The 20,118-nt window shown below is 36.6% G+C and overlaps 1 long non-coding RNA gene across 1 annotated transcript in view; it reads left to right on the forward strand.

Moving 5' to 3' along the window:
* The first annotated feature begins 4,387 nt into the window (after nucleotides 1–4,387).
* LOC141506795 (uncharacterized) overlaps nucleotides 4,388–20,118 on the forward strand; it is a 40,894-nt gene continuing 25,163 nt past the window's right edge. Inside the window, exon 1 of the long non-coding RNA XR_012473977.1 lies at nucleotides 4,388–4,788. This is a non-coding gene — a long non-coding RNA (uncharacterized LOC141506795). The remainder of the gene's footprint in view (nucleotides 4,789–20,118) is intronic.

The following is a 20,118-nucleotide window of genomic DNA, read 5'->3' on the forward strand; positions in this document are numbered from 1 at the left end:
CCCTTTTTCACAGGGAAACCAGACAATGGAGAATCATGACAACTAGCCAATCAGGAGCAGTCCAGGGCTGCTTGTCAGACTAGTGATCCTTCATAAAATAAGCTTTAGCTGAACTAGGAGATGCTTGCAGCTGCTGAGATCAGTCTTGATCAACTCAGAGAGAAAAGCAAACATCTTGCTTTCTGACTTATCTAAAGAGTAGCAATTCTACTTTTTTATTTATTGTATTTATAAATATCTTCTCCCTAGACCCCAATTCCCTCCTGATTTCCTAACTCAATGGTGTTTCTCCCTTAATACTGACTGAGCCACAAATGCTTCTCCCATTCCCAGTTCTCTGAGCAAATGAGAAGCTTGTAAGCATCTTCTTCTTGGGCAATTAATGCAGTTATAATTTTTGTAAACTGTGATCTGACTCTGTTTCCTTCCAGGACTTCCTTTTGGATCTTTCATTTTAGCAGTTCACAAGTGTTTTTATTTTAACACAACACATAAAAGGGAACTGATAGTCAGATGCCAACAGGGAGAGGTTATCAATGTGGGAGTATGATAATACAATCTGAAGAGTCAGCTGGAAGGGGAATTGCAGTTAGTAATTGCATCATTTTTGTTTTTGTTTCTCCAGCATCTATCATAGTACCTTTTTGCACATTGTAGGTATTTGAGTAAATGCTTATTGGAGTGAATTTAGACCAACCCACCTATTTTGTTTGGAAACTGGGCCCAGAGAAAACAAGTAACTTTTCAAGAACACACAAAAAACCTGAATTCCAGATGCCGCAAATTTCTCACAGTTCATACTTTTTTGAGTGACCTTGTTTGGGTCTTCAATTATTCATTTAAACTATTATAGTTTAATACCCTTGTAGACTGGTCCTTCCTACTCCTGAGCAGACAGGAATGAGAGGGAGCTGTCAAGGAGAGTGAGTGGCTCCTCCCAATTTGACCTTATCTAGCACTGGTCACAAGACAAACTAGAAGCCTGTCTCAGGGACAGGTGTAGAAGATTAGATGTTGTACATGGATTTAAGATCTCTTGGTAAAGTATTTAAGTATTAATTGCCAAAATCATTTGGTCATAGATGCCTTTAGTCTTAAAATATATTGAAAGAATTCATAAGCATTTAATAGTGTATAGTTTCATATTTAATATTACAGCAAAACTTTCAATACAGAATTCTTATTTATATTTCTCATAAAACAGTTTGAGAAACATTGGTTTAAAACACAGTATACATAAATGATATTCCTACCCTATGACTGGTTGGTTTTTTTTCCTTGAGGTAATAAGGCAATCCTATATTCTCATTAACCTAAAATTAACACTGTCAAAGAAAAGGTATAGTGTGGTACTGGTGGGAATGCCTGAACAAGACCATGAAGGAATACCATCCAAGGGATTCTATGAAGTCTAATTAAAGAGAGGGTGTGTGTACTTCAAGGGTACTGTAAGCAGTTACAAAGGAGGCTAAGAATAACCCAGAGAGCTGCTGGATAAATGCCTAGTAGCCAGTAGGTTAACATAATTTTCTGATGGAGTCTCTCAGGACATTTAAGTGACCTGCTGCCCTTGAAAGCTCTTCATAGCAGAATGACTCCCTTGCTTGAGATCAAAAAACAAAATTCATTCCCTAACTAGGGAGGATAAAACAAGTGGATGAGGAGGAAACAGAATTCCACTCATTTACCACAAGTTGTCTCTCCTGATCTATGATCTCAGAAACATGAAAAAATAGAGATCTCTAATCAAATAATTCAAGTTCCTTCATCTAGGCCTCTCTGTTTACACACCTCATAGTCAGGATTTTGAAAATTCATTTTTTAAAATAATTTTGTTTGATTTACTAAATGTGTTATCCTGGCTTTATTTGAGCTATAGTTTATAAGACTCTAAGGTCAGAGATAGAACCTAATCTAATTGCCTTAGGTTAAGGCAAATATTTGGTATGGATGTCTGGGTAGAATGATGGTTACAGAAACTAGAGGTGAGAGCATTTTGCTGTCCTTTAAGAAAATCCAATATTTGGAAACCTGGACTTACTAACACAGACATTAAGCAACAGTTATTTTTCCAAAATATTTGTATTTTCTATAAGATTATCATTTAAATCCTCAGGAGTATTCATCATGATTATATCTGCCAACATTTTGTTTATATGGTTCTTAAAGAATACACACACATATGTTCTGTAAAAAAAATGTTTTCTAATGGTATTTGGATTTTGTCCAGGTCATCTAAGATGTAGACATTCACTAGAGACCTGCTTCTTTGAGGCAGACAAGAAGACTGGTATATATATTCTGCATTGTCTTACTATGAGTTTGGAGACAGCTCCTTTCCATTGGATTTGCAGATAAAATAGATTGTGTCCAAAGTTACTGGAAAACTGGAGGAAGATGAAAAGCAACATACCTGGCCCTTAGGAAACAGGACAGAAGTAAACCCATGATATAAACATGTTACCTCTGTTTCAGATTTCATTGGTATGGAACTCATTCCCCCTTTCATGAAAATGAATGCCCTGCCCTGCTCTGGGTGAATAGTTGGTGGATTCCAATGTTTTCAATGATCTTTGGGATTTTCTTCAAACTTTTGAGTTGCTTCAGGAACTTTCAGCTTCCAGTTTCAAGAAGGAAAATAAAAGAAATCAACTCGATTTCCCATTGCTGAAAGAAAGGAAGAAGAGGGGCGGCTAGGTGGCGCAGTGGATAAAGCACCGGCCCTGGAGTCAGGAGTACCTGGGTTCAAATCCGGTCTCAGACACTTAATAATTACCTAGCTGTGTGGCCTTGGGCAAGCCACTTAACCCCATTTGCCTTGCAAAAAACCTAAAGAAAAAAAGGAAGAAGAAATCAAAGAGAAGCTGACAGTAACCAACATGTATTTGGTAGGTTGCTACACCAGGGATGTGAAGAACTTCTCTCAGGTGAGATCTAGAAATCTCGATTAGGCTGTATTTTTCCCCCAATATTGATAGGAAAGGGATCAAGCCTTAAAAAAAAACTAAGGGTTTTACTTTTCCCAATAATGACATAAGGATCAGAAGTTAAGTGGAACCTGATCATATCTCCTAGGCTAACAATATATAAAAGACTCAGATAGAAGTAATTCTAGTCTGGTACTTTGTTTTTCAAAGCAATCAGGGTTATGTGACTTGCCCAGGGTCACACAGCAAGTTAAGTGTTAAGTATCTAAGATCAGAATTAAACTTAAGTCCTCCAAACTGACAAGCTAGTGCTCTACCCACTGCACCACCTAGCTGTCCCCTGACACTCCTTATTTCTGAAGAGAGCAGAATAGCCTCCAGCCCAACTTCCTGAATTTCCTCTTGGCAGTATTTAAAATCTCTCTCAGAGAAGGGGGTGGGAGTGGGGAAAAAATAAAAAATATCTATTCCTTGAAAATTACTTGAAAATTAGAATTGGGTAAGCAAAAGTTAAGGACATTATAAAACACCAAAAAATTATAAAATAAAATCAAAAGAATGAAAATATAGAAGAATGTGAAACATCTCATCAGAAAAACAAGTAAACTGGAGAGAAGATTAAGGAGAAACAATATAAGACTTTCTGGCCTTATCTGAAAGATACAATCAAAAAAGAAGAACTTTGATACAATATTACAACAAATTATTAAGGAAAATTGTTCTAAAGTTCTAGAACAAAAAGGCAAAGCAGAAGGAGAACCCAGGAAGAAAACATACAAGAATATTATAGGCAAATTTCAAAGTTCTCCTGTTAAGGAGAAAATATTGCAAATGACAAGAAAAAAAAATCAGTTATCATAGAGTTACAATCAGAACTACACAAGACTTAGCAGTTTCTACATAAATGATCATAGATGTTAGAACACTATATTTTGTAGAGCAAAAGAGCTGAGGTTATGACCAAGTTTATGGGTAAACTAAGTTTATGGGCAAAATTAAGTATAATCCTGAATGGAAAAAAAAGACATTTAATGAATTAAAAGACTTTTAGGTATTTGTAACAAAATGAGTAGAATTCAATGGAAAATTTGATATAAAAGTTTCAGGGGAAATATAAGGAAACCATGAAAATAGAATTATAAGAGACTTAAGAATGTCAAACTGTTTATTTCTTATATGTAGAAGTATTGTCAATACACTTATGACATTATTTGGGTAATTTGAAAGAAAAGCTTGGGCTGAGCTGTGTATGATGAAATGATTCTAAAGAATAAAACTGCATAGGCAGAGATAAAAAGAAGTTATTACCTCATGGAAACGAGGCATAAAAGGAAAAACTGATAAAGAAGCAAGAAGGGGTAAGGGGCTGATAAGGCTGGAACCTTAATCATCAGAAATAGGTTAAGGGAGTGACTTTTAGGAGGGTATGTAGATTAAGAATTTGGAGAGGGAGGGGATAAAAGGGAAACTCTTAAGTAGATTAAGGTGGAGGATGGGTGGAGAGGTTAAAGGATATATTTTTAGAAAGCTGTGTCAATTTAGCAATAGGACAAGTTAGAAGAAATAAGTAAATTAGACTTAGTGAGGAGAGAGGGTGATGATGTTTGTCCTTCATTTTCAAAGAAGACCATGATCTCAGGGAAGGTGATGAGATGACAAGCACATGAAATAGATTTGAATGAGGGGTGTTGTGTTAAGTCACCAGCCTTACTTTCTTCTCTAGTGCCTTCTGGGTCCAGTGCCCAAATATGAATCAGGACAAATGGAGAAGGCCCTACATGCAAGGGTTAAGTGACTTGTTCAAGGTCACACAGCAAAGTCTCTGAGGCTGGATTTGAACCCTCTTCCTCCTGCTTCTAAGGTTAGTATTCTATCTACACCACCTAACTGCCTGGGGTGATAGGGTAAAAAGGGCAAGAATGATAGTGAGGAAAAATAGGAAGGAGGGAAATACACAAGTAATTATAACTTAAAATGTGAAAAAAAATGAGTTTATCCATAAAATACAAACTAATAATAGAATGCATTAAAAATCTAAATTCAACAATAAGCCACTTTCAGAACACAATAAAAATGAGAGAGACATATAGAGATAAAAATAGAGGGCTGGAGTAAAATTTATTATGTAAAAATGTAGGAATAGTAATTATGATCTCAAAGTTAAAACTAAAATAGATTTAATTAAAATAGAAAAACATGGAAACTATACTGTGTCTCTAATATTAATCAATATTATTTTAGATCTTTTAAAATAACTATGAATTATAAAGTATAAAATAAGTTATACCCAACTGATGAATGATCGAAGGATTTGAACAGGCAGATTTTCAGCGAAGAAATTAAGACCATATGAGAAAATGCTCTACAATTTCTAAATCATTATTAATTAGAGAAATAAAATTAAAATAACTTGAGATATCTTACACCTATTAGAATGACTAAAATGATTGATGATCTTCAACTAGCTTGGTGCAGCTAGGTGGTGCAGTGAATAGAGCACCACCAGCCCTAGAATCAGGAGGACCTGAGTTCAAAATCAGCCTCATATACTTAATAATTGCCTAGCTGTGTGGCCTTGGGCAAGTCACTTAACCCCATTGCCTTGCCAAAAAAAAAAAAACCCAAAACAAAACAAAACAATTGGGGAATGGCTAAACAAAATGTGGTCTGATTAGGATGAAATACAGCTATGGTTTAAGAAATGATAAGCTAATTGATTTAGAAAAATAGGTAAAGACTTGGACCAATGAAAGAAGCTATCCATCCAGAGAAAGAAGTGAGAAATAGAAATATGCATGGTATGGTCTTACATATATGTATATCTGTGAAGATATATATGTGTGTATGTGTTTTTTATATATGTATATATAAATATATGTATATATTATATAAATATATATTATATATATATATATATAAAACACACACATGTACACACACAAATAGGTATATATTTCTGTTTAATTGAAGCCTTCTGGGGGATAGGGAGTAAAAAAAATGAAGAGTGCATAGGAGAGAACAAAAGAAACTCTAAAAGGAAGCTCAGAAAAACTGGGTTTCTCTAAAAACAATATGTAGGATTTATTAGTTTTAATGAAATGGAAATTTATTGTTTTATATTAAATCCTCTCATATTCTGCTGAGTATGCAGAAAGTTTTTTTTTCTTTTCTTGTTTTGTTTAAAATAAAATTTAAAATTTTTAAAAGAGAAAAGCAAAACAAAAAATAAAATAAAAAACCAACTAATAATTAATGAAAGCAAATGATGATGATGAAACATACTAAAATTTTTAGGATGAAACTAATGTAGTCCTAAAAGGAAAATCATAACCCTGAAAACAGACATTAAAATAGAAAGGAGAGAATTAATAAACTAAACAGTAACTTTTTTTTTTTTAGGTTTTTGCAAGGCAATGGGGTTAAGTGGCTTGCCTAAAGCTACACAGCTAGGTAATTAAGTGTCTGAGGCCATATTTGAACTCAGGCACTCCTGACTCCAGGGGCAATGCTCTAACCACTGCGCCACCTAGGCATCCCAACTAAACAGTAATTTAAAAGAAAGCTAAACATAACTAAAATAAACACAGGGTAAATATTAAAAAATAAGATTAATTGGAAACAAAAAGACATAAAAATAATAAATAAAAATGCTTCTTTGAAAAGAACAATTGATAAACTTTTAGCTTATCTGATTAAAAAAGGGTAGAAAATATATCATAAAATAATAAAATAAACAAGGTGAAATCACAAAAAAAGACCCAGAAAAAATAAAAATAAGAAGAAGATATTATGTAGTTATATAGTAACAAAATTGAAAGAATGGAAGAAATATTTTCAGGAAGTCAGAATCCAATAATGTTGTTTACAAGAAACACACTTGAAACTGAAAAGTAGGGGCAGCAGTGGACAGAACACCGACCCTGGAATCAGGAGGACCTGAGTTCAAATTCGACCTCAGACACTTAACAATTACCTAGCTGTGTGACCTTGGGCAAGTCACTTAACCCCATGGTCTTGCAAAATAAAATAAAATAAAATTAAAAAAGAAACTGAAAGGTAGGCACAGAGTCAATAAGTTAATAATCATTTATTAAGTATCCTCATGTGCCAGACAGTGCTAAGGAAGAACTGGGTGGGGGAAGACATAAAAAAGCAAAAGACTCTTTCTCCTCAATGACTTCACAATCTACTCAGGGAGGCAAAGAGCAAACAAATACTTACAAACAAGTTATATACAGGATGAATAGAAAATAACTTAAAGAGGGAAGGCACTAGTTTAGAGAGATTGGGAAAGATTTTCTGTAGAACAGTTCTGTCAAACAGAAAGGAACTATGGGCTGTATATTGCCTTAGAAAACTACAAATTAGCATTAATTATGCTATATATTTATTTTATTAAATATTTTCCAATTACACTTTAATCTGATTCTAGTCACTCTTGGGAGAAAATTTCCTACCTCTGGGGAAGAAAAAAGGAATTTAGTTGGAGCTTAAAAATAGTCAGGAGGGACAGCTAGGAAATGCAGTGGATTGAGCACTAGCCCTGGAGTCAGGAGGACTTGAGTTCAAATGCATCCTCAAACATTTAATGACTGCCTAGTCATGTGACCCTAATCCTATTGCCTTTAATAAATAAAATTTAAAAAAAAATAAAGTCAGGGAGGCTAATATGATGGAAGAAAAGATAAAGAGGGAGAACATTCCAAGTATGGGAAATAGCCAGAGAAAATATTCAGAATCAAGAGATGGAACACCTCATTCATACAATGGCAGATTTGGATCAAAGTGTGTAAGAGGCAGCTAGGTTATGAAGAACGTTGAATATCAAACAGGATTTTGTATTTGCTCCTGGAGGTGATAGGAAGTTGTTGTAGTTTAATGAGTAGGAGGCAAGGGGATAACATTGTTGGACCTGAACTCTAAGAAAATCACTTTAATCTAATATACTTCAGTTGAAGCAAAAAATGCATTTTAGTGATCATGATCTCAGATAAATGAACAAAATAGTCCCAATTAAGTTTTTTGGTACAGGACTATGTTATATTGAGAAAATACATGTTTTCTGTAAGTTTTATTTGTGATTTATTTGCTTTAGATTCATTTTATAGGATAGTAAGGAAGAAGTTAACATAAACTGCAACTATAATTGATCCCTTAAGAAATTCATAATCTGGCCCAAATTTGGTACAAAATATTAAGCATTGTAATGAAAGGAAAAATTACTTTTTTCAGCAACAAAAGGAGTTAAAAGAAATAAACAGGAAAATTCTGCTTTAAAAAAATACCACAGATAATGAATTAATATCAATATTAAACATATATGCAAAAGCATACAAATTCTTTTAAAATTTATATCATATTATTACAGTAATTTTGTGAGAGTAATCATAAACCCCCCCCCTCCCAAAAAAAGGATGAAAAACCTCAAGAATAGTGAGAGAGGAAAAAAAAGTGTACTTCAGTCTCTGTTCAGATTCCAATGGCTTTGTCTCTGGCATCAGTTGCTTTCCCCATCATAGCCACCAGAGAAGTTGCTTCAATATTTTCCCCACAGTTGCTATCACTAGCTGTATTTCCCTCCACTCTATTCCTCCACACTCTCATCTATTCCATTCTCTCTCTCCTTTCATCCTGTGTTCAGAAGTGTGTTATATCTGAGTACCCTCTTCCGTGATCTTCCCTCTCTTCTATAACTTACTCCCTCCTTCCCTACCCCACCCCCATTTCCCCTTATCCCATCCTTTTCCTCTCATTTTTCTCCAGGGTAAGATAGATTTCTATACCCTATTAAGTGAGGTTCTTTCCTCTCTGAGCCACTTCTGATGAGAATGAATGAAGGGTCACTCATTCTCCCTTGCCTTCCCCCATTCCACTCCATTGAAAAAGCTTTTGCTTGAGTCTTACGTGAAATATCTTTAACCTCTTCTTCCTCTGCTTTCTCTTCCTCCCAGTACTTTCCTTTATCACCCATTGACTCCATCTTTTTACTATACCATTATATTCCTCTACTTCCTGTGCCTTGTCTTTATAAGCACCTTCTAATAACTCTTATGAATGAGAAAGTTCATATGAATTATCAGTATCTTTTTCCCATGCAGGAATACACACAGTTCAACATCATTAAGTTCCTCATAATTAGTCCTTCTCATCCACCCCCTCTATGGTTCACCAGAGTCCTTTGCTTGGAGATCAAACTTTCTGTTCAGCTGTGGTTGTTTCAATAGGAAAATTTCAAAGTCCATCTTTTCACCTGAAAGAAGATGTTCAGTTTTGCTGGGTAGTTGATTCTTGGTTGTAAACCAAGATCTTTTACCTTCCAGAATATCATATTCCAAGCCCTACAAGCCCTTAATGTAAATGCTGCCAGATCCTATGTAATCCTGACTATAGAGCCATGGTAGTTGAATTGCTTGTTTCTGTCAGCTTTTGGTATTTTCTCTTTGACTTGAGAATTTTGGAGTTTGGCTATTGTATTCCTGGAACTTTTTCTTTTGGGATCTTTTTCAGGAGGGAATTGGTGAATTCCCTTAACTTCTATTTTACCCTCTGCTTCTAGGATTTCAGGGCAATTTCTTGAAAAATGAAGTCTAGGCTCTTGTCCTGGTCATGACTTTCAGGTAGCCCAATAATTTTTTTTTTAGGTTTTTTCAAGGCAAATGGGGTTAAGTGGCTTGCCCAAGGCCACACAGCTAGGTAATTATTAAGTGTCTGAGGTGATATTTGAACTCAAGTACACCTGACTCCAGGGCCAATGCTCTATCCACTGCGCCACCTAGCTGCCCCCTAACCCAATAATTTTAAATTATCTCTTCTGGATCTGCTTTTTTTTTAATTTTATTTTTTTAGGATTTTGCAAGGCAAATGGGATTAAGTAGCTTGCCCAAGGCCACACAACTAGGTAATTATTAAATGTGTGAGGCCAGATTTGAACTCAGGTACTCCTGACTCCAGGGCCAGTGCTCTATCCACTATGCCACCTAGCTGCCCTCTGGATCTGTTTTCAAGGTCAGTTGTTTTTCCAATGAGATATTTTACATTTTCTTCTAATGGGGGTGGGGTTGGTACAGTTTTATTTCTTCCTGATTTCTTGCAAAGTCATCAGCTTCCTTTAGTTCCATTTTGCATTTGAAGGAATTATTGTCTTCAGAGAGATTTATCTCCTTTTCCAGATGGCCAATTATGCTTTTTAAGGTATTCTTCTCATTGGCCTTTTGTGTTGCTTTTTCCATTTGGCCTAAACTGGTTTTTAACATATTATTTTCTTCAGTATTTTTTTGTATTTCTTTCACTAAGCTGTTGATTTGGTTTTCATGACTTTTCTGCATTGTTCTCATTTCTCCTCCAAGTTTTTCCTCATTCTAACTTAATTGATTTTCAAAGTCTTTTTTTGAGCTCATCTATAGCCTGAATCCATTTTCTATTTCTCTTGGAGGTTTTGGATACAAAAGCTTCGATTTTGTCATCATCTGAGTATGTATTGTGGTCTCCATGGAACCAATGCAATTTTCTATGGTGTGATTCTTCTTTTTCTGTTGTTTGCTCATTTCCTCAGTCTATGACTGATTTACCACACTTCCAAGGTTTGGGGTTTTTTTTGGAACCCACAAGGTCTTATAAGAGGCTCTGACTGCTCTCTTGCCTGTGTTCAGGCTCTCTCCTCTTCCCTGGAACTGTGAGGAGGGTCCCTGCTAGGCTACAGTATTTGGGAACCCAAACAGCAACCTGGATCTAAGTGCAGTTGAACAGCTGAATCCTGCCCCAGGGAGAGCAGAGAGGCCTCTGCAGTCTCCCCCAACCCTCTTATCATCTATGGGCTGAGAGCTCTGGACGTGTTGGGTGGCTCTGCCGACTCCCACCGCAGGCTCTCACTGCAGGGCTGTTCTAAGGCCCTTGACACTCATTCTGGTGCAACAGAGTTCTCTCACCAACCCTTCCAGCTGTTGCCAACTATTAAACTGCACCCTCTGCCATGGATCCAGGTTCCCAGTCTGGCTGTGCTGCACTGCAGCTTCAGCTTTTTCCAATCCCCAGTTCCAGTGGTACAGACCTGAAGAGCCTCTAAGTTTTCTTAGACTGGGAAATTGTATTACTCAGTCTTTCTGTGGGTTCTGACCCTCTAGATTTTGGCTACAGTCATAATTTGTTGGCTTTTGGAGTTTTGGGTGAATAAGTTTCCAAAAATTCCTGCCTTCATGCTGCCATCTTGGCTCCGACCCCTCCCCCTAGCATAAAAATTCTTTTTTTTTATAGGGTTTTTTTTTTTGCAAGGCAATAGAATTAAGTGGGTTACCCAAGGCCACCCAGCTAGGTAATTATTAAGTGTCTGAGGCTTGATTTGAACTCAGGTACTACTGACTCTGCGGCTGGTGCTCTATCTACTGTGCCACCTAGCCACCTCTCCAGCACATAAATTCTTTTTTTTTCACATTTTGTTTTCCAATTATATACAATAGTAGTGGCTGCCTATCATTTTTTGTAAGGTTTTGAATTGTATAATTTTTACCCCCTCCCTTTCCTCCCCCCCCACAGAAGGCTGTCTATAGTTTTTACATTATTTCCATGTTATACATTTGAGGTAAATTGAATGTGTTATAAGAGTAAACATAATCACCACCCCCAAGAAGATGAAAAACCTCAAGAATAGAGAGAGAGAGAAAAAAAATGTACTTCAGCCTGTGTTCAGATTCTAATGGCACTGTCTCTGGGGTGAGTTGCTTTCTTTATAAGAAGACCACCAAAGAAGTCAGCATATAAATTCTTTTTTTTTATTAAATCGTTTTTTATTAAAGATATTATTTGAGTTTTACAATTTCCCCCCCAATATTACTCCCCCCCCCCACGGAAAGCAATCTGTCAGTATTTACTTTGTTTCCATGTTGTACATTGATCCAAATTGAGTGCCATGAGAGAGAAATCATATCCTTAAAGAAGAGACAAGAAGTCTAAGAAGTAACAAGATCAGACAATAAGATATGTTTTTTTTTCTAAATTAAAGGGAATAGTCCTCGAACTTTGTTCAAACTCCACAACTCCTTAACTGGATACAGATGGCACTCTCCCCTGCAGACAGCCCAAAATTGCTCCCGATTGTTGCACTGATGGGATGAGCAAGTCCTTCAAGGTTCATCATCACTCCCATGTTGCTGCTAGGGTATACAGTGTTTTTCTGGTTCTGCTCATCTCATTCAGCATCAGTTCATGCAAATCCCTCCAGGCTTCCCTGAAATCCCATCCCTCCTGGTTTCTAATAGAACAATAATATTCCATGACATACATATACCACAGTTTGCTAAGCCATTCCCCAATTGAAGGACATTTACTTGATTTCCAATTCTTTGCCACCACAAACAGGGCTGCTATAAATACTTTTGTACAAGTTATGTTTTTACCCTTTTTCTGCATCTCTTCAGGATATAGACCCAGTAGTGGTATTGCTGGGTCAAAGGGTATGCACATTTTTGTTGCCCTTTGGGCGTAGTTCCAAATAGCTCTCCAGGAGGGTTGGATGAGTTCACAGCTCCACCAACAGTGTAATAGTGTCCCATATTTCCCACAACCCTTCCAACAATGATCCTTTCTGGTCATATCCACCAATCTGAGAGGTGTGAGGTGGTACCTCAGAGAAGCTTTAATTTCCATTTCTCTAATAATTAATGATTTAGAGCATTTTGATCTCCTCATCTGTAAATTGCCTTTGCATATCCTTTGACCATTTGTCAATTGGAGAATGACTTTTTGTTTTAAAAATATGACTCCGTTCTCTATATATTTTAGAAATGAGTCCTTTGTCAGAATCATTAGTTGTAAAGATTGTTTCCCAATTTACTACATTTCTTTTGATCTTGGTTACAGTGCTTTTATATGTGCAAAAGCTTTTTAATTTAATGTATTGGTTTTCGGTGATGTTCTCCAACTCTTCCTTAGTCATAAACTGCTCCCCTTTCCATAGATCTGACAGGTAAACTAGTCCTTGATCTTCTAATTTGCTTATAGTATTGTTTTTTATGTCTAAGTCCTGTAATCATTTGGATCTTATCCTGGTAAAGGGTGTTAAGTATTGGTCTACTCTAAATTTCTTCCATACTAACTTCCAATTATCCCAGCAGTTATTATCAAAGAGGGAGTTTTTATCCCAATAGCTGGACTCTTTGGGTGTATCAAACAGCAGATTACTATAATCTTCTCCTGCTTTTGCACCTAGTTTATTCCACTGGTCCACCACTCTATTTCTTAGCTAGTACCAAACAGTTGATGACTGATGCTTTATAATATAATTTTAGATCAGGTAGGGCTAAACCACCTTCTTTTGCACATGTTTTCATTAAGCTCCTGGAAATTCTTGACTTTTTATTTCTCCATATGAATTTACTTACAATTTTTTCTAACTCATTAAAGTAATTTTTTGGAATTTTGATTGGTAGGGCACTAAACAGATAGTTTAATTTTGGTAGAATTGTCACTTTTATTATATTAGCTTTACCTATCCATAAGCAGTTGATATTTGCCCAATTATTTAAATCTGATTTTATTTGTGTGAGAAGTGTTTTGTAATTGTTTTCAAAAGGTTTCTGAGTCTGTCTTGCCAAATAGACTCCCAGGTATTTTGTATTGTCTGAGGTTACTTTGAATGCGATTTCTCTTTCTAGCTCTTCCTACTGTATCTTGCTAGACATATATAGAAAAGTTGAGGATTTATGAGGGTTTATTTTATAACCTGCACTTTGCTAAAATTGCTAATTGTTTCCAGTAGTTTTTTGGATGATTTCTTGGGATTCTCTAGGTAGACCATCATGTCATCTGCAAAGAGTGAGAGTTTTGTCTCTTCCTTCCAAATTCTAATTCCTTCAATTTCTTTTTCTTCTCCAATTGCTGAAGCTAACATTTCTAATACAATATTGAGTAGTAGGGGTGATAATGGGCACCCTTGTTTCACTCCTGATCTTACTGGGAATGCCTCTAGCCTCTCCCCATTGAATATAATGCTTGTTGATGGTCTCAGATAGATATTGCTAATTATTCTAAGGAACAGTCCATTTATTCCTACACTCTCTAGTGTTTTTAGTAGTCTGTACCCCATAAGGAACCAAGAAAGAAGACTCATGAGTACAAAGACATTAAATCATGTGTGTGTGTGTGTGTGTGTGTGTGTATAGTAGCAAATAAATTAGAAACTAAGGAGCCATTCATCAATTGGAGAATGGCTAAACAAATTATGGTATGTGAATGTGATAGAATACTACTGTGTTATAAGAAATGAGGAAAAGATAGTTTCAGAAAAAAGAAAAAGGAAGATATGTGAAAAAAACAAAGTGTAGTATAGAGAACCAGAAAAATTGATACAATAAAAATTATATGAAAAGATAATCATCTTTGAAACACTTAGGAACCTTGATCAACCTGATGACCAAGCATAATTCCAAAAGATTTATAATGAAACACATAGAGGGTGATGGACTCAGAACGCAAACTGAGGCTTATTTTTTGTTTTATTTTGGGGACATGGTCTTGACAGAAATTTGTTTTGTTTGGCTTTATGTGCTTGTAATGGATTTTGTCTTGCTTTCTCATGACAGAGATGAGGGAGAAAGATAGAAAAGAATTTGATCTTGAAAAATAAAATAAAGTTGAATTATTAAAAAAAACATTAATAAGAAAGTTAGGGAAAGGGCAGGGTTTGGAGGAAAGATGAGTTCAGTTTTAGAGATAGGCACTTGTAGATTCCAGAGTGCAGATCTGGAGAGAAGTCTGCACCAGTAAAGCTGAAAGAAATCTACATAAGAGATCACTGAAAGCACAAGAGCTGATATCATCAAGTGAAACAGTATAGAAAGAGAAGAAAACCCAGGTCAGAAAGGGATGTGGATAAAGTTTTAGCAAAGGAGACAGAGAAGTAATAAGTAGTTAAATAGGAGAAAGCACTGTCACGAAAACCCAGAAAGCAGATACTATTAAGGAGAAGAGTGACTGACAGTGCCAAACTGTGCAAATAGGTCAAGGATGAAGGCTGAGAAAAGACCCTTAGATTTGACTATTTATTTATTCATTCATTCATTCATTCATTCATTTTTAGGTTTTTTCAAGGCAAATGGGGTTAACTGGCTTGCCCAAGGCCACACAGCTAGGTAATTATTAAGCGTTTGAGACCGGATTTGAACCCAGGTACTCCTGACTCCAGGGCCGGTGCTTTATCCACTGTGCCACCTAGCCGCCCCTAGATTTGACAATTTAAAGATTATTAATAACTTCAGATAAAGCAATTTCAGTTTAAGGAAGTCAAAAAGCAAGACTACAAAGAATTAAGATAGTGAAAGTAAGAAGTGGGGTCACCTATTTTAGACAGTCTTCTCAAGTCTAACCACAAACTATAGGAGAGATATATAATAAGTTGCAGGATCACAGAGCATAAATTGAGGGGGTGAGGATAGGGAAGGTGTAGACATACCATTATTATGTAATTTATAAATATGCATTTGGGTGAATGTTGAAAAACATTCATAATATGTAATTGGAAAAATAAAACATCAACAAGAAAAAACCCTCTCTAGACCTTATAATCTTCAAATTGTTTATCTATTATCAATATTCCCTCTCAGATCCAAACTCCTAGAAAAAGTTAATTTACACTCATTGACTCCACAAAACCTCTTCTCACGTTTCTACTCTTATTATCTGACATAAGATTTCATAAATAGCTCTTTCAAAAGTCTCTTAATTGCCAAATCCAATGGTTTTTCTGAATTCTCATCTTAGACTACTGTTACATTTGGCACTGCTGATTCCATTTTCTTCCAAGATAGCTTCCTTTCTGGATTTTCATATCATTTCTCATTTCTACTTCCCTCAGTCTCCTTTGCTGGTTCATTACCCACATCATGCCCCAAGTCTCCCAATGCTGTCTTGGACCACCTTCTGCCTCTATATTCTCCTTTAGCAACCTCCTAATTATTCATGGCTTTGTCACCCCATATAGATAACTCATTAGTTTTATATATTTGGACCTAGTCTCTCTCCTAAATTCAAATCCACCAAGTATTGGATATTTCACAATATATGTCACACCTCAAAGTCAACATGCACCAAATAAAAATAATTTTCTTTAAATTCAAAGTCATTCATCTTCTAAACTTTCCTATTTCTTTTGCAGTACCATCATCCTTCCAAATACTCAGGCTTACAATCTCACCTTTGTCTACAAATGTGCATTCTCACCAAACACCCTATCTGATCAGTTACCAAATTTTACTTTTCTACAACATCTCTTTCACATTCATCTTTTTCTCTTTCATACATCTATCAACCTAGATGTGAAAATATGGAGAAAGGATCTTCTAAGAATATCAGTTGCCTATTCAAAGAAACTTGTGGTTCCTTATTACCTCTAGACTCAAATTTGGCCTTTGAATTTCTTTATAACCTAGCTTCAACGTATTTCTCCAGCCTTCTACACTCTGTTCCATATATATGCCAGTCCCCCTTCTATCTTGTGCAGACTATTCCCCAATCCTTCAATCTTCTTGACCTTGCAGAACCCCATTTCCATAGATATTCTACATGTCATCTTTTTTACATCATGTCTTTCTTGATCCCAGTTAATAGGTGTTTAAATGCTTGACTGAGATTTCCTGGGCAGAACCAAGATGACAAAGAGAAGCTGGGAAAGCCCTTTGTTTTTCCTAACTTCCCTTTGAAACAACTTTATTTTTTATTTTTTAGATTTTTCAAGGCAACTGGGTTAAGTGGCTTGCCCAAGGCCACATGGCTAGGTAATTATTAAGTGTCTGAGGTCGGATTTGAACCCAGGTACTCGTGACTCCAACGCCAGTGCACCACCTAGCTGCCCCTGAAACAATTTTAAATGAAGCCTCTAAACAAAATCTGAAATTTCAGAACCCAACATATCTTGGTGGGACTTCAAAAAGATCTATCTCACTGAGGTAAAAGAGGAGGAAACAAGTGGGAGGCTGGTAGGCACAGCACAGCACAGATCCATAACCAAGGCCCCTGGGTCCCCCTCAGTGGGCCAACCATCCAGCAGATGGCAGCACAGGCCCCAGGATCAAAGGCATGCTGTAAGCCCCACAATACCAGTGCAACATGCAGGACTGGGTTGGGTTACCATAAGTTAGGGAACAAGCTGCCAGCACTTGAGGTCCAAGCACAGAAAGCCAATGACCAGTCCCCTGGCCCCTAGCACAAAAAAGCTTGGGACTGTATCCCTTGAGCGCAGAAGCAAAGCTCAACTTTTGAAACGAGCAAAAAAACAAAATGAGCTCTAATCATAGAAAGCTACAATTAGAGGCAGAGATCAAAATGGCATCTGAGAAGAGGAAAGCAGTGACAAAATGCCTACATGTGAAGCCTCAAAAGGAGATGATGAAATGGTCTCATCTGAAAAAAAAAAAGTTTTCCTTTTGGAAGAGCTCAAAAAAGATGCAAGAGACTGATGGAAAATTTGGGAAAGGGACAAAAATTGACTGAAGAAAACAATTTTAAAAGCAGAATTGGTCAAATGGAAAAGAAGATGCAAAAAGCTACCTGAAGAAATTAAATCCTTAAAAATTAGAATCGGGAAAGTGGAAATTAATGACTCTATAAGACATCAAGAATCCATCAAACAAATCAGAAGACTGGAAAAAATAGAAGAAAATGCAAAGTCCACACAGGAAAAACCGACTAAGGTCCAGAAGAGATCATTTTTAAATTATTTGACAACTTGAAAGCCATATTCAAAAAAAAGAACCTGGACATCATCTTTTAAGAAATTATGAAGAAAAACTACCAAGAGGGTAAAATAGTCCTTGAAAGAATCCACTGATCACTTTCTGAAAAATGATTCCAAAATAAACACTCTAAGGAATATTGTAGCCAGATTTCAGAATTATCAACTAATAGAGAAAATACTGCACACAGCCAGAAAAAGCAATTCAATAACAAGAAGCCAGTCAGGATTATGAAGCTTCAACATTAAAGGAATAGTTCATTTATTCTCTCTCTCTCTCTCTCTCTCTCTCTCTCTCTCTCTCTCTCTCTCTCTCTCTCTCTCTCTTCACCCCCTCCCATGTCTCTCTGTCTCTCTGTCTGCTTGTCTATCTGTTTCTATCTCTAATTTTGCTTTAGGTCTGTTGGTGCAGGCTATGGTCTAAAGATGGCTAGGTCTATACAACTCATACCCAATCAATCATGTGGCATCAAGAAACTTAGATCACAGAGATATGTTTCTTTTACCAAGAAACAAAGAAAATGCAGGTCAACAACACCAATGCCATGCAGGCCCAAGCAGAGGCCATCAAGGCCCTGGGCCCCAAGGCCTCCAAGGCCAAGCCCCTCAGGCCCAAGATCCCCAAGGCCAGGGTCCAGCATGCCGGTCACAAGATGGTCACTAAGCTGGTCACAAGACAGTCACTGAGCAACAAGGCTCTAAGGTTGGTTCCAAATGCCCAGGCCCACCAGGATTATTAGGTCTGCTTCTAAGCACTGAACCCAAAGCTGCCAAGTCCACTGAAAAGGCCAGTAAGTCTGATCCCAAAGCCAAATCTGCTGCCAAGGTTAACAAGTCTGATGCTAAGGCTCCTAAATCTGCCATGTCCAAATCAGAGATGCTAGGGCTAAAGTTGCTAGTCCTAAACCTTCAAAACAAGTGCTTCAGGACCTAAACCTAAACCATCCAGGAAGGGGATGATTATTCACTATTTTGTACAAATAAAGGAAATGGTGAGTCATTAAAAAACAAACATACAAACAACAAAAAATTAAAGGATTGGAAAGGCTGGAATGTGATATTCCAGAGAGCAAAGGAGCTTGTATTATAACCAAAAATCAACCACCCTGCAAAATTGAGCACACTCTTTCATGAAAAAAAAGATAAGACATTCTTCTTCCTTAAGGATATGATTTCTCTCTCATCACAGTCAATTTGGATCAATGTATACCATGGAAACAATGTAAAGACTGACAAACTGCCTTCGGGGGGGGGGGTAAGATTAAGGGAAAAAAATTGTAAAACTTAAAATCTTTAATTAAAAATAGAAGACTCAAGAGAGTCATAAAATGGTTATGTGGAAAGGAAAAAAAAACTTAGTCAACAAGACTAAACAGTTTACTTGTAGCAGCTTCGTGGCGCAGTGGATAGAGCACCAGTCCTGAAGTCAGGAGGACCTGGAGTTCAAATCCAGCCTCAGAAATTTATTAATTGCCTAGCTGTGTGACCTTGGGGAAGTCAGTTAAGCCCAATGCCTTAAATAAAATTTTTTAAAACTGTTTACTTATAATGCTTGAGAATTGCATTTCTATTAGGAGAATTGGAAGAAGTATACTTAGACAGAGGATGTGGGTATAAGTTGATTATGATGTGATGTTATTTAGAAAAATTAAGACATATAAAAAGGATTGTGTTGGGAGGAGGAGGAGGAGATATAAGAGAATAAATCACATAAAGAGGCACAAAGGGGGACAGCTAGGTGTTGATGTGGACAGAGCACCAGCCCCGGAATCAGGAGTACCTGAGTTCAAATCCAGCCTCAAACACTTAAAAAAAAATTACTTAGCTGTGTGGCCTTGGGCAAGTCACTTAACCCCATTGCCTTGCAAAAACCTTAAAAAAAAAAAGAGGCACAAAGGAACTATTAAAGTAGAGGGAAAGAAGGGAGGGGGTGAACAATGAGTAAATCTTACTCTCAAAAGATCTGGCCCAAAGAAAAGTTTATCTTATCTAACAAAAAAGTAGGAGGGGAGAGGCAGGTAGGAGGCTCAGTGGATAGAGCACTGGCCCTAGAGTCAGGAGTACCTGAGTTCAAATGTGGACTCAGTCACTTAATAATTATCCAGCTGTGTTGGCCTTGGGCAAGCCACTTAACCCCATTTGCCTTGCAAAAACCTAAAAAAAAAAAAAGAAAAAGAAAACCAGAAGCAGATAGAATAGTGGATTAAAAATCAGAATACTACAATATACAGTCTACAAGAAACACATCTAAAAACAGACAGATACATACTGGGTAAAGTAAAAGCCTGCAGTAGAGTATATTATGCTTCAGTTGAAGAAAAAGCAGGGGTAGCAATCCTGATCTCAGACAAAAGCAAAAATAGACCTAATTAAAAGAGAAAATGAAAGAAACTATAACTTGCTAAAAGGCACCATAGTCAATGAAGTAATATCAATACTAAATTTATATGCACCAAGTGGTACAGTATCCAA

Source organism: Macrotis lagotis, chromosome 1 (genome assembly GCF_037893015.1).
Source record: "Macrotis lagotis isolate mMagLag1 chromosome 1, bilby.v1.9.chrom.fasta, whole genome shotgun sequence".
In the NCBI taxonomy this organism is placed as follows: domain Eukaryota; kingdom Metazoa; phylum Chordata; class Mammalia; order Peramelemorphia; family Peramelidae; genus Macrotis; species Macrotis lagotis.